This window comes from Oreochromis niloticus, linkage group LG3 (assembly GCF_001858045.2).
Source record: "Oreochromis niloticus isolate F11D_XX linkage group LG3, O_niloticus_UMD_NMBU, whole genome shotgun sequence".
NCBI classification, from domain to species: Eukaryota; Metazoa; Chordata; class Actinopteri; order Cichliformes; family Cichlidae; genus Oreochromis; species Oreochromis niloticus.
Window position 1 is genome coordinate 61,107,310 of NC_031967.2, and position 15,618 is coordinate 61,122,927.

At 42.0% G+C, this 15,618-nt stretch overlaps 1 protein-coding gene across 5 annotated transcripts in view; it reads left to right on the forward strand.

The window, feature by feature from the left end:
- The window catches only part of LOC100703578 (nuclear factor 7, ovary), a 972,198-nt gene that overhangs the window by 323,734 nt on the left and 632,846 nt on the right, over positions 1 to 15,618 (forward strand). The window lies entirely within an intron of this gene.

Consider the following 15,618-nt stretch of genomic DNA (forward strand, 5'->3'; position numbering starts at 1 on the left):
ATGTATTTTCATCTATTGTATTTACCAATATCAAGAAGTCAGAAGCAAAGAAAGAGCACATAATGGCACGTGTTTAAATAAGGAATGTTTATTCATCAAATGTATTTATTTAACAAATAGACATAATTTTTTCACCCAAAAGAAATTCATGTTCAAAGCAACACCAAGGTGACCCAGTATCAGACAGAATTGTGAACTCTACTCTGTAGAGTGGGCAGGCATAATGAAGCAGTACACTTTTATTTGAAGATTCAAGCTGTTATTCATTTGTTGGCCACCAGATATCACCAGAGAGGGCTGTATTAAAAAGCCTCGGGTAATGAACCATTTTTTAACACAAGTTTCAATGCTTCAGAAAGCTACATTTGGCCATCACTACCACAGGGTGTTTAGATTTTCTGTACATGCAGGAGGAGGAGCAGGGAACAGGTGTGCTGATGGAGGAGGGGTCAGGTGACTGGAAAGAGTGGGAACATAATGAGGCCACCTACAGGGCAGGTGGGGAACAGAAGGGATCTGAAGTCATATGAGATGTTAGTGATGCGTGACTTTAAGAAGATGTCAGAGATGGAACAACTCTTTGGCTGTGTCCCAATTCAGAGTCTGCACGCTTGAAGTACGCATTTTAAGTGCGATTACGCCACCGCCACGTGACGACGGCTGTCCCAATTCAAAGTGCACTTCAAATGCATACCCCAAATGCGCCATTGATTTCCTCAAATATCAAGCGTGGTCCGGTGCTCACTTCATGGTCCCATATATCCCACAATCCATAGCGCGGGGGTGGGTGTGGATAATTTTGCAGCAAAATACGTCAGAAGGGAGCGGCCGAAGAGTGAACTGTCAAAAGTAAGTATTGAATATTATGTCACTTATTTATGTGCGGATGTTTAATAACAAAGAACATTAAAACATTACTGTTGGCCACATGTCGGCAAAGTTGTGTGACATTAGTGATGTTTGTACTAACTTGGTTTTAAAGCCTCTACTTCTAAATATATATATAGCTGACCTTAATCTTACAGAGACTGTGATGATTTTATGGATAATTAAAGTCAGTCATATATCCACAAACACAACAAGCTGAAAGTCAGTGATGCTGCTCGGTTTGCAGTCCTGAATATGACGGCACAAGCAGGATTCACTGCACTGTTAATGTTAGCTATGTTATATTGCTGCCTCTGTTCGGTGGTGTCGCCAAACGGACTTTAACGTGTGTTTGAACGAGCTGATGGTTCACTCGTTAAGCTGAAAGAAAGATGCTTTAATCACAGGAGTCACACATGTGTCCACTGGACCATCTGGGAACTCTTCTTGTTTAGCACTCGTAATAACACAAACACTAAATCCTCCTTCTCTTGTGCTGTTTTGTAGCAGTGTGTACACCTGAGACTGTCACCTGTCTGTCTGTCCTGCACTCTCTCTCTGTTTCTTTCTCTCTGATTGTGGAATAAAAGTATGAACATGTATTTATAAGTTACACTTGTGTTTGAATCCTGCAGCTTATCACACATTTGATTTCCATGTGTGACAACTGCAAGTGTCCAGAGTGAGGACAGACTGAGGGACCCACTGCTGCACATCATCTGTGAGGCTTTGCACCCCTGATGATCCACCAGGACAAACTCAGCAGTGTGTGAGGAAGAGGAGGAGGAAGAGCCAGCAGCAGCTGACAGATGGAGAGAATAGACAGACTGTTCCCTGTTTGTGAAGGACTGCTAGGAAAGTTTAACATCACTAATTGTCTGTCCTGAATCAGTCTTATTAGGTAATGTTCAAATAATGTTATCATCCCAGTGTTTTCAGTGTGGGAGAAAGTACTCAGGGCCTTCAAGTTACACACTATGAAAGGCAGCAACAAGTTTAATATTCAGAAACCTAAAGTATGTATCAGCAGCAGAATGGAGCTAAAAATAAATGTTTGTTTCAGTTCTATGAAGCTTTGAGTATTTTGGATTAGTAGCACTGCTGTGTTTGTTGCATCACATTGCTGTAATTGTTTATATGCTTTATATATTCTGAGGTAAGTTGATCTATAGTGTTACATCATATTCTATAAGGATGTTATGTGTTTGTATACTTTCTGCCCAGTTTGACCCATTTAGCAGAAGTCAGCCTGTTTAAGGCTCTGATATCTATTCTGTATGACTTAAAGCAGTTATGACATGGTCTGATTTTCTCACCCAATAAAGGAATATTTAATATATCAGTCTGATCTTCATTCTATCAGAAACAGTTTTCACAGCTCGTACATTTTCTTTTTACACATATATGTAAGCATTGAGCCAAATTTAGTAATGCCAACATATTAAAAGAACAACATTTGTCTCTTATATATAATACATCTATAGATACACTGTCAGAGATACTTGTCTTTGACTGAAGATTTAAGGTGATAGAACATAAATAACTGCAACTTGAATCTTTACTGAAGCTCAGTATTTGAGACAGAGTTCATGTTCACTGCTGTAATAACTAATAATGGTTAATATAATAACTATATTATTGGCCATATTATATTTACATTACCAAAGTGAGATGACTTTAGTCTCATGAACAACATTAGCTAATTGTTATTTACTAGCTAATCTTAAATGACTGTTCAGTACAGAAATGAAGCCCAACTATCATGTTTTACAGTCCTGTGGTCTCAGCCTCAGATACTTATCAAATCACACAAAGCTCATGTAGAAACAAATGAACAAAAGATTTTCTTCATTTCTGTCAAACAAAGCTGTATGAAACGATTCCAGATGTTAGTATCATGGTTGCTAGGCAACCTGGGCAGCGCGACAGAGGCTAGACCGTCCCATTTCACAAGCCTACAAGCCTCGCACTTCCGGCCTTAGCGGTCTTTAAGTACGCGGCCCTTGAGGACCGTTGAGGCTGCGTACTTTAAGGCTGCAGAACCTGAATTGGGATACAGCCTGGGTGTATTTAAGTCGTGTCTTCTGTCTTAGTGGTTGCTGGTTCGTCTGTGTTATTCCCCTCGTCTTCCTGCGTACCTCCCTCCGTTGTCTCTCCGTGTCTCCCTGCATCTCTGGGTTTGGTTTTAGTTGTTCCAGTTTAAGTTTACTCTCGCCTCGCCGTTTCTGTTTGGTTTTCATCCTCCTTTCTAAATAAAGTTCACTCTTACCTCAAGCTGCAACTTGGGTCCTAATCTACAACTCCACACGTCTGCCACGCCAGACGTGACAAGAATTCTGCAAGTCTGCATGTTTTTGTTTTTTTTCATGAGGGGAGGCTTATAAAGGGATCTCCATGCTGGTTTCATGTCAGGTGCTAAGGAGAGATGGGTCCTCCACAGTGTCATTGTGTCCATTCAGCTTGCTTTGACTGAGAGTTTTTACAAGCAGCCTATACAATGTTTTCCCAGAGGCCCCTTCTAGGGACATCCCTGCAACATCCACAGCATCCAGTAAAGGATGAGAGCAGTTCTTAAAACCAGGAAACAATCTGATGGAAGCATACGGGTCTAAATGATTTAGAAACACAGTGCCTTCACAATAACCTGCCAAATGTGAACAATCAGCTCCACATAACTTGTGCTTCCAAAGATCCAAAAGCTGACCAACAACTCAAGTAGACCTTATTCCAAGCTGGGCAGTGAGTCCATTAGGATTTTCCAGCCAAGGTCCAGCTAGCTCTACCACCCTCTTCAGAGAAATGACTCATGCAGCGTGGAGCTGTGTGGATAAAGTAGTCCTCCCCCAGACAGGGCAATCCAGCAAGCTGCCAAACAGTACAGGTTCTTCCAGCAGCCAGTACAGAGAATCAGCCTGCTGTTGCCTCCTTTTCCTCAGCAGAGCCCTTACAGAAAAAACACTCTTATAAAATGTATAAAAAGTTGGCAGAAGTGAAGAGTTTGAGTCCATCAGAAACAGAGATAAATCCAAACCCATGCCACCAAGCTGCTGAAGAATACTGCATGATACCCTCCTCCACACTAGATCTGGGGGTCCTGTAAGCAGCCTCTGAATAAACTGAAAGCGAAAAGCAGTACCTGTACTGGCCAAATGGACCAGACCTTGTCCACCTTCCCCCCCTAGGAAGAAAAAGGACACTTTGAGGAATCCAGTGCAGCTTATCCCCCAAAAAAGTCCACCAGGATCCTTTGAATGTCAGACAAAAGAGTAACTGGGGGATCAACACAAGTCAACCGGTGCCACAGAGCAGAAGAAACCAGATTATTGATAACAAGAGCCTGGCCTCTGTATGACATTTTAGGTAAAATCCACCTCCATTTTGAAAGGCGACCATTCACTTTATCCAACACATTTTCCCAATTTTTCTGCAAAAAATTTGCGTTGCCTGGAAACATCTCTAAATATTTAAGCCCACCCTTTTTCCATACTAAGCCTCCAGGCAGCCTGGGCTGATCCCCCAGCTGACCTGTCACAGTTACAGCCTCACTCTTTTCCCAATTTATTTTGGCAGAAGAAAAACAACCAAAAAGAGAAACTGCGTTCACTGAAACCTCAATATCTTTGTGTGAGTTGATCAGAACAATTAAATCATCTGCAAACGCTGACAACTTTAGAGATACATTGCGCCACACAAGTCCTGTCTTAATTTTTGAAGCAAAGGTTCAATTGCTAGGGAATACATCATCCCTGACAAAGAACAGCCCTGCCTCACCCCCCTTAGAACATTGAATGGGTGACTCAAGACTCCATTTATTTTCAGTACACTCATGATGTCACAGTACAGAAGCTGAATCATTGCTACAAAACCTGAGCTGAAGCTAAAAGCAGTTTGCCACAAATACTGGTGTTCAACGTGGTCAAAAGCTTTTTCTTGGTCTATAGAAATGAGACCAATATCTATGCCCAAAGAGTTCCATAAAGTCTCAAATTAAAGTGTTATTATCACTAATCACTTATCATTTAAAAAACCCATCCTGTCCACCCCTTTAGTTGGAGCATTTCGATTGAGAAAAACTAAATTTGGAGTCTTCCTACACCCCCGTTCTCTGCGGCCTGCCGGAGCGGGGGGGCTAGGAGGAGGAGTTGGCTGTCCGACTGGGGTCTGGTGTATGGGGCCTCCCTGCTGCTGCGGAGTCGGGGCGGTCTGCTTCTCCCCACCGCAGGGAAAAGGGTTACACCACCTGAGTCTGGGTGCAGTTTCCCCCTCCAGGGGCAAGGGTACCTAGACTCGGGGCTTAGAGTACGCTTGGGGAGTGTGATTGTGTGTACAGTGTCTCTCTATGTCTGTCTCCACGTTGGGTGAGTGTTGAGCAATTGTATATGAGAGCATGAGGGTGGGAATAGATGTTTGTATCTGTGTGTGCCTGTTTGTCTGTGTCTATATGTCAGGTTGGGTATCAGACGCCACCTCTCTGGGGACATCTCAGGCCCTCCAAGGTTTGGAGGCCCATCTCCCCCACCACTTCCCCTGCCGGTGGCGGACGCCCTCAGACATCGGTGCGTTGGTGGTTCTCTGTGTCCGGGGGTGGGCGCCCAGGTACCCACCGGCTCACTCCTTGGCGGCTGCTTATTGGGGCCTGGAGCCTGGGGCTCGCTCGGGCCACTTTGGGGATGGGGTGCCCTCGGCCTCACGGCCCGGGGCTCGGCCACTCAGGCACAGCTGGCTGCCGGCGGAGCTCACGGGCACGTCACTGCAACCCCCCCCTGGCTTCTGCTCCGCGGCTGCTGAGTGACCCTCATCTGGGACTCTCCTCAGCTCTTTCTGGGATAGTGGCGCGGCTGCCCTCTGTTGGTCTTCCTTGGTCTCTTGTGTTCTGGGGGCCTCTGGATGTCTGGAGTCTTGATCTCCTCCATACCTGCTTCATGCCCTGGAGGTCGGGGCAGTGGCCCCCCACACCCTCTAGCAGATCGTTACATGAAGGAACCTTTTAAAAACAAGCGCGTTCATGCTCACAGGTGTACACACGGGTGATCACACACACAAACTACACCCTTTTTGGCTCCTACCTCAAAGCACACTGTGCGCTGTCGATCTCACGTGCTGCACCATAATGTTTAATATTTAGTATTTACTGTCATATTCCCATATATCATTGTGATCTTGTTTATTACTCTCGTTTTCTTCTGCTTGCTTTCTTTTTTCTTTCTCAACAGGTGATCCAGGTGATCGATATATGTATTTTTTGTCTGCTTATTCTGTTGGTTTTTGTTTTTTGCCCTTTTTCCCCGTCCCTCTTCTCAGGTTTTTTTCTTTCCCTCTTTCTTTCTCCACGTTCTCTCCTCCAGTCAAGTCTGTCCCGTATTCAGCAAGTGAAAATAAAATAAACAATAAAAAGTTGAATCAAATGGACCATTACGGCAAGGCTGGGATGGTCCATTTGGTAAAGTAAATCCGTTGGGCATCTTTCTTCGCCTTTAGACAATAATTCTGATGGCAAAAGAACCAAACGGGACAGGTAAAAAAAAAAAAAAAAAGAGAAAAACTAAATTTACATTTTCATATTTGACTTTAACTTTCAGTAAACACCCCTTGACTATTTCCTCTGCTTCACAAGTAACAGGCAAAAAATTCTTAGAGGACAATCCCCACACCTCCACTACAGCTGGACTTATGACAAAAAAAAAAATCAGTTTCTTTAAACGATAAATCTCTTGATCTGTCAACACATCATCAACAAAACGTCCAGATTTTTTTTTGTCAAGACGATTCAATAAAAAGCTTCAGGTCTGGAAAGTAGTCCTCCACTCTCACCATCCCGAGGGCTTTTGTTTTCTGTAAGGACCTCCTGATGTCAGCAGGAGAGTACAGATTCTGGTGTCCCTGGCTCAGGGACAAATCACTTTCAAACTCCATACTGCTCTCTCCTGTTTTGTTTCCTCTCTTAGCTTTTAACCTTTCGGTACTACAGTAGGCAGGTTCAGAGCTCTTCCTCTTCTGAGACAATTTCAATAAATCCTTATCAAACATACTGTCATCCTCACAACAATCCTCACACACAGACTCAAGAGTTGTTTAATCTTTCTGACTTATGTCAAAAACACCTTCATATTGGTCATTAGTCAGATCAGTTTCTATGCTGTCAGCGCTCTTCACAATGTCATTTTCATCAGATCTATTACTGCTCGTAAAAAGATGGTTTTTCTACCAGTGCCTCGGCAGTAGGGTCCCCCACAGCAACGGCAGGGCCACTCGCAGCCTCAGCGGGCTTTGCAGGGGCAATCGCCACTTCCCCACCAGGAGCCCTGGCCAGCACATGCTCTCCAACTGCATCATCGGCTGGCTGCATGTTTCTTAGCCTTTCTGGACAGGATCGAATTAAATGCCCTTTTCCACCACAACAAAAACATTTCATGCTCTCAGATGAAGCAAACACCATGTAATTGAAACCCTTTTTTTAAAAACTGAGAGACAGGTTTAGCTCGCTAGCTGTGTCTTTGTTGGATCATAAAAACCTGCCTTCTGTGACACACACACTCACATATTTAAGGAGCACAGATTTGCACCTCAAAGGGAACATCTTTGTGGGTGAAGCTAGTTGGGCATACCGTGACAGCTCCTTGGCTAGAGTTTCTTTTTTAACTAAAGGAGGTGCATTTGAGATGGTAACTTTTTTAACAGGGTTAACCAATGGGAGAACGGGCATGAAAGTGTTGTGAATAATGACACCTTTTTCACCAAATCATTAACTTTAGATACATTATCAAGAAAGATAATAATTGCACCATTCATACAAGAGGCACACTTCACGCTGTCATAACCCACCACCTCTCCTACAGCTAAAGTGTGTCAGCTTCTCAAACTGCACCACCCTCAATAGCAGGCATAGTGCCAAGCCAAGCCAGTAGCAAGAGCTACCAAACGAGCTGGCAGCAAGACAACAAACCAACAACCGTGTGTTGACAAAACAATTACCCTTGATAGTAAAGATGAAAAAAAGCACTTGAAAACAGAGAACCACTCACTCCGACACTCCCTATGTGTGTGTGTGTGTGTGTGAGCACGCTTGTATTCTTAAGGTTTCTGCTTTAAACTGCCTACTAGTATGTGTGGGGTGCCATAGCCCTGCCCCCCGGACATGAAGCAGACATGAAGGAGATCCAGGCCCCAGATATCTAGAGGCTTCCCAGAGCCCAAGAGCCCAAGGAGGACCACCGGAGGGGCGGTCATGCCACCAACCTTAAAAAGGGCTGAGGAGTGCTCCAGATGGGGGGTTCACCAAGCATCCACCATGGAAAAGCCACAGGGGGCCCCAGTGACAAGCCCACAGGCTAAAGCAGAGCAGAACATTTTAGACACTTTGATAAGTCTTAACATATCCATATTGTTTTAGATGTAGACTGGGTTCTTATGTGAGTACAAGAAAATAATGATTAGAATAAAATGTGCTCAAGTTCGTTTAGATGATAGGATCCAGCTGTAGATCAGAGGAATAGGAAAGGATTTGGGTGTGTATGTGCGCAGAGGTTCAGTTTAAATAAATGCATTACAAGTGTTTGTGATTTCAGAGTGTTTCTTTTCAGCATTGCAGGAGAGGACAGCAAAGGAAACACTGATCTAAGAAAAGGGTGAGCAGAGCCTGTTATACGAAATCTGCATATTGAACATTTCTAATTTACCTGAGCTGTCCTCAAGTGCACTGATCCAGTCTATTTCTTCTGGTTGTTGTTTAAAGTACGAAGTTGAGATTCACTTGTGAATGCTTTTGTAGGTAAAAGGAAATAGAGACTTGTGTGAAAGATTTAAGTGCTTGCCTAGAGGGCTGGAAGCCTGGGAAACATTATGTTTCCTACAACACCACTGTCCTTGACGTGGTTGTACTTCCTGTACATCTGATGAGGGTACAGGCGTCTCGGAAGAAAACTGGGTTCGGAGGCCTGGGGAGCTGAGGACCCCCAAAGTCCCACTAAAACAGTTGGAGTCCGCGAAGAGGGAATTTAAGGTGATTAGCACCCTCTCTGAAGTACCCTGAGAAATTTAAAGCAAGCTCAAGGGTTGGAGGCCCGGAAAGGAAAATATGGCTCAGTGACCTTTCCAAAGTACCCATAGAAATTATATAAGGGGTTGAAGGCCCGGAGAGGAAATTGGAATTACTTATAAGCCTCTCTAAAGTACGAGAGCTCTTGCCAGTGCACTGTGATTCTGTTGTTTAGATAGAAGCATTTTTGAAGTAAACTGGTGTGAATTGGGAGAGACACAGCGAGAGAGTGGGTGTGTAGAAACTGAGGAATGCAGTGAAGAGAGTGTGTGTGTGTGTGTGTAGGTGTGTGTGTGTGTGTGTGTAGGAGTCAGAGTATTGCACGCAGCTGGATGGAAATCAGCTGATGTGTGTTGAAAGAAGAATGATGAAAGAGATGTGTTTAAATGTCGATAGAAGAATCAAAGAATGACAGTGTTAATAAGTAGTGATGAAAATGATAACAAATACATGTCTTAGTGTATAAGCTGCAGGTGACCACGCACCTGGATCAACCTCCTCCATCACGAGTACAGCGGTCAGAGCAAAGTGATAGAGTAACATAATTGGAACACCCAGCCTGTGTTTTGGTTGAATATTTCACAGCTTCACCTTCATGTACACCTTATCCTGAAAAACAAGCTCTGAGGACAATCAACCTCTCCCTGAAAACAAAAGGCAAGACTTTAAGAATCAACCCCAGTTGAACAGACATCAGTACTGCCCTAAAACTTTGAAGGGGTCAGCAGCATGTACAAATACCATCGCAGACGGAAGCATGCGCTCCCAACTACAAGATAGGAGGTTCAACAGCGACATCATTGTTGACTCGAGAAGACTGTCTAAGTTTCAATGGCAAAGATAGAGACTGAAAAGAGGGGAAAATAAGGCAGAGAAGAATGGCCCACTGGGCATCTGACACACGTCAATAACTGAACTGCTGCAGATGTGGGAGAGAGACAGCGGTGGGAGAAGTGAACATGGAGAAAAAATGAAGGCTGTTGTTCTTAATGTGAGAGCACATGAAAATTGGTTTGGCAAATTGGGGCTGACTGACGTGTGGAGGTTGAGAAAGTGTCCGGGGACATTGCAACAAAACGTAAAAATATATATATATATATATATACACACACAAGCAGAGAGATGTGAGAGAAAGGCAGCTTTAAGGAAATGCTTTTTTGGGGAGAAAAAAGGAGCTGGGGGGGAGACGAGACCTGTTGAATTTGCAGCTCCACTGCACTAACATGCATTAACTTGCCTACTAACACACATGCAATGACACTCATGAAGATGCCCATATCCCTGATCAATATTAAAGTAGGGAAAACTTAACATACACTTGTTATCAAGTGCTGAGTTTATCAATTGCTGACAAATAACTCTCCAGGTTGCATGACAACAGGTTGACTTTTGTAAAAGTGACTGGTATGACCAACCAGTTATTAGACAATAAATTTAGTTGTTAAGATAGTCAAATTGTGAGATGTGGTGCTGATTGAGTAACACAAGTGATTTACTGTATGAAAGAAATTCTTGTTTGTGATAAGATTTTAAACATGCACCTCTGTTGTCCTGTCAACTTAGTGGGTTAAGAGTTGACATGTAAATTAGTGGATTGTTATTATTTTAGGGACAGATGAGTTGATAGAATCCAGCAGATGGTAAATGAGTGGAGACTAACAGACTGAGTTTCCTGTTTCTGATGCATGGGTGAAGTTTGCAGATTGTCATACATACCTCTGTTTATATGAGAACAAACTTGCTTTGCAAAATACGTGACAGCATGTCACATGTTTTATCTTGGGAAAAAACGGGGAAAAAGAGAAAAAGAAAAGCTAAATAAAATGGTTGGGTCTGCGACAAAATGTGTGTAACAGTATAGGCCTGGGGAAGAAATGCATATTCTAGAGAGGAAACATTGCAATGAAGTTCTTAGGAAGCGTTTGATGGTGAACATATGATCTGTGCAGCTGCTAATAAAAAAAACAGAAAAAAAACAGAAAAAGAAAAATCTCTCTGTGTATTGGAACAGGTGGAAAAGGCTAGTTGACCCCAGACTCTTCAGGACTGTGTGATATTCTGGAGCGCTTGTGGGCAACCAGTAAATATGATGTGGGGAAAATGAACAGAAGTAGTGACTGTTAAGTCTTATTCCAGACCATGTAAGCATCAGTTATTAATTGAAGCCAGAAGCAGTGACTGCAGCACTGCATGGCAGGTTCTAACCCCTACAGCATCTAACAGGTAGCAAAACTTTTCCTGTGATTTTTCTGGCAGATTTTGGGGTTTTGTTTTAGTACCAGGCTGATTCTGTCAGTTAGGTTTGGGTTGTTTTCTTTTTCTAAGAGAAAGACATTTTTTTCCCATACTTAGACATGTCCAGAACTGGGACTAATATTTTCTGTAACAGTGCACTTAGAAAAAAAACTGTCAGGTTTTGTCCCTGCAGGGGTGATATTTTGTGATTTATTAATCAGCTCTCTTTAAGCAGGCCTGCAAGATTGGAATCAAAAGCGCTATAAAATATTTAATTTCAGAGCAAATACAAGGTGAGCTTCTCCAGATTAAAATGGGCTTTGGAGGAAATTCACCTACCTAGGACGCTGACCATATTAGATGGTAAGTCCTCTGTTTAAAAGGATTGTAGCGATCCATTCCAATCGCAATAAGTATTAGGTTTTTTTTGAAATGGCGTCATATTGCTGGCAGTGAGAAACTTAATGCGATGAGTGAATCCACTATCAGCAATGAATAAATAATAATGAAAAAATGGGGAACTGACTGGACTGACAGGAGTTGACTGACTTGACTGACTTAACACCAACATGCAAGACTGCACCTCCACCCAGATGTGACAAAGGGGTGGATGTATGGATGTGCGTTTCTCTGTTTTTCCAGGAGCAGGAGGATGACAAAGACCAGAGGAGGGGGAGACCTGTGGGTTCACATGAGTGTGTGTGGGACCTGCAGACTTCACCCTTTAGCTGCCACTTTTCTGTGTTACGAATTTTTGTGTGAAGGGAAAATGTGGGTTTACTGGCTAATGTTTTTGGTTTTTTTTCCTCTAACGATTTTGGCATTATGCAGGCAGACATGAGTGAAATGAAGCAGGTTGTGCAGTGATTAGAACATCTTAGTTTTGGGCTCATTATCATATCATTATTCATTTTAAGGTGTTGAGCCCATAGTGTTTAAAATAAGTGAGTGACATTAATTAAGGAAAGTCACTGATTACAGTAATTTGGAATAAATACGTGGGATGATCCATGATTTGGGGAAATTACGGCAATAGTAGTGTTTTTAGTGATTTGGCAAAATAAACTGCACATGGCACACTTGTCTTTGTAGTGCTGAGGGTTAGGGTGGATGAGGGTTTTTTCCAGAAACAGTTACTAAATTGGGAAACATGGGTTGATGGATTTAATGATAAAGTGAAGAAAGAAACTGAATCCATAACCCTTGCCCACGTCTTGCTACTAACACCTATATTGTCTGTTCCTAGAACCACATCTGAGCTTTTTTGCGTTTTTTTTTCTTTTCCTATTTTAACAGCTTTATTTTCCTAATGATTTGCATGTTGGTGAAGTTGAATCACCTTTGTGTAACCTTGCTTATGTTTCTTTAAGCCCCAAGGCATGTCATTTACAGATTGATTTGTTTTTAAAGAAGCATAGATATGGTCACATGATCAAAAATACCACTGTATTGAGTTTTGGGAGCAGCACCACTTTCAGAACCACGTTGTTTTGTTGTGAATAAAAGTCTTTGAAACATGATCATTATAAAATGGTTGTTGGTCAGTGTATCATAGAAACACATTAAATTAATGTTTAAAGTTTAACAACAAAACATTTGATGACTGTATAGTCTCACAAAACCTGTTGGCCCATAGGTTTTATGGACCTTAGCTGCAAGTCCACTTGTTACCTTTTTGAAAATTACAGATAGGTCAACTTGAAGATATATTAAACATTTACATATACATTATTCAGTATGAAGCATTAAATTGAAACGTTTTCATGTTCAGCAACTTTTTGTAACATCTCCAATTAAAGAAGGTAAAGTGATGATCAGTAAACTGCTCAGAGCTCAGAACATACAATAATAGTTCTGATAAAAGTCTGTTTACAGCATTTGCATCATTGCAGTCATGTATTCATTAAGATAGGTTTATTCCTGTAACTCCACACGTCTCCACTTTCTAGAGAAAGTTCACTCCCTTCAGGTTTCCTCATTTGACAGTAAAATATATGAAAAAATCAAATAAAGACGCTGTTAAAAGTCAGCTTCAGTCAGCAGGCAAAACGACAGGCTGTCAGGTAAGTTACACATTATTAATTTATTAATGACAAAACTTAAAAACATATCATTCATGATTTAAACCACTTTTAAAGACACAATTGATTTTTAGATATTCAAGAAGTATTGAATATATATATACATTTTGGATATGCAGACTAAACTATATATTAAGCAACTTTTTAGACTGGAGATAAGAAACTTTAAATGATAAAAATCTTTGATAATAACTATGGTATAGTAATAATCATGATTCCTATATCTGTTATACAGAAGGAAAGAATGGAAGAAATCTGTTTACTACTCATCCTGCTGCTCTCAGGTAAGTAATATTAATATCTTAAACATTTGAAATATAGCTTATAAACATACTGGGACAGACTAATGTCATTTGAGAGATGATCTGCACCTGACATCAAATCACTGCTAAATATGTAAGTATAAGAATGAGATTGGATACTGGGTTGTTGGTGGCCCGGGTTAACAATTAGCACCAGCAGTGCTGTTGACTAACTGTGTGCTGGTGCAAACTATTGGGCTTAGATAAAGGAGGAGGATAGGGGAAAGTGTCTAAATAGTAACCTGGTCTCATGGCAGCATGGCGTGTAAGAGTAAGGATTTTAAATGTAGAAACTATGACTGTAAAGGTAAAGGACGGGCTGATTTGTTTGAGAGAATGGAAATAGAGACATCATCACTGCTGTTTAACAAATTAGGTGATGTAAGCTTAATATTTTTTTTTTTAAAACAACACGCCAACTTAAATAACATATGATCTATCATTTTCTTCTATTTGACTTAGTTCAACTTATTATTTTTTGATCAACTCCATCTGTTTTGCATATTAAGTACAAACCGGATTCCAAAAAAGTTGGGACACTAAACAAATTATGAATAAAAACTGAATGCAATGATATGGATATGGCAAATGTCAATATTCCATTCAGAATAGAACGTAGGTGACAGATCAAAAGTTTAATCTGAGAAAATGTATCATTTTAAAGGAAAAATATATTGATTCAAAATTTCACGGTGTCAACAAATCCCAAAAAAGTTGGGACAAGTAGCAATAAGAGGCTGGAAGAAGTAAATTTGAGCATAACGAAGAGCTGGAAGACCAATTAACACTAATTAACTGTAAGATGGCGCCTGTGTGTTTGGCATGCCGTCTGTCGCTCTCTTCTATTTGTTTTATTTTATTGTTTTTAGTCAATTTTGTGCAACATGTTAGCCCTACATTGTTTTATGATCGCCAGACATTATTGGAAAAGGCTTATCTACCCAAGCTTTAGCTCGGTTTGGAAATGACAGCCAAGGCTTTCTGCCTCCCGATTTGGAAGTAACACCACCTCACTAGCGTTCCTTACCTTTGCCACTGGATGTGCGGAAGCGACGCAGGAGACGGGGTAACCGTGGAGGTCGCCTTGTCAAACTGAGACTCAGGATTTCTTGTTTTCCTCATGAGCTTCGCTCAATTTGTCGATCCTGCCCGCGACTCTTGGTGCCGTTGCGTGCTTTGGACCCGGTGGACTCCTGCTTGGTTCCTGTTGTGGGATCTCTTGGGAAGGGTTCTGCAAAACCCTCTCCTCTCCGACATCTGCGTTGGCGTGGAGTGGACCGAAAAAACCTCCGACCTGTGGATCTGGTTGTTACCGCCTCAGAAGCTCCCGAGCCTATTCCTCTCAGGTTGGGTTTAATTAACGCCAGATCGGTGGCAAATAAGACATTTATTTTGAAGGGATTTTTCTCTTCCCGTGCACTGGATTTTCTCTGCTTGACTGAAACTTGGATTCCACCCGGTGAGTTAAGTGCCTTCTCTGAATTACTGCCGGCTGGCTGTGCCTTCTTTAGTGTTCCGAGAGTTTCTGGTCGCGGAGGAGGGCTAGCTGTTGTTTTTAAGGCACATCTTGACTTTAAGCAGCTATCCCCATCGACACGCCACACCAGTTTTGAACTCCGTTTGTGCGAACTGGGCCACTCGTCTTCGCTGTTGTGTGCGATTGTTTATCGGCCCCCAAAATATAATAAGGACTTTTTATCCGAGTTCGCAGAGTTTCTTGCTGACTGTGCATCGCGGTATGACCAGATCCTTTTACTTGGTGATTTTAATATACACGTCTGCTGCCCGGGGAAGCCCCTGGCTAAGGACTTTCTGGACTTAGTGAACTCTTTTAATTTTGTTCAGTCTGTTAAAGGTGCCACTCAAGAACGTGGTCACACACTGGACTTGGTTTTATCACATGGTTTATCTGTCCATAACATACTCATCGAGGATGCGGTGTTCTCTGACCATATGCCTATTTTATGTGATATTGTTCCTTTTAATCCTGTTGTTAAACAGGCTGTACCTGTTCGATGTTATCGTGCTTTTGGCTCAGATACCGCCGAGCGGTTTTCCATATTGTTTGACCAATTTATTTCTTATCCTCCTGAGTTGT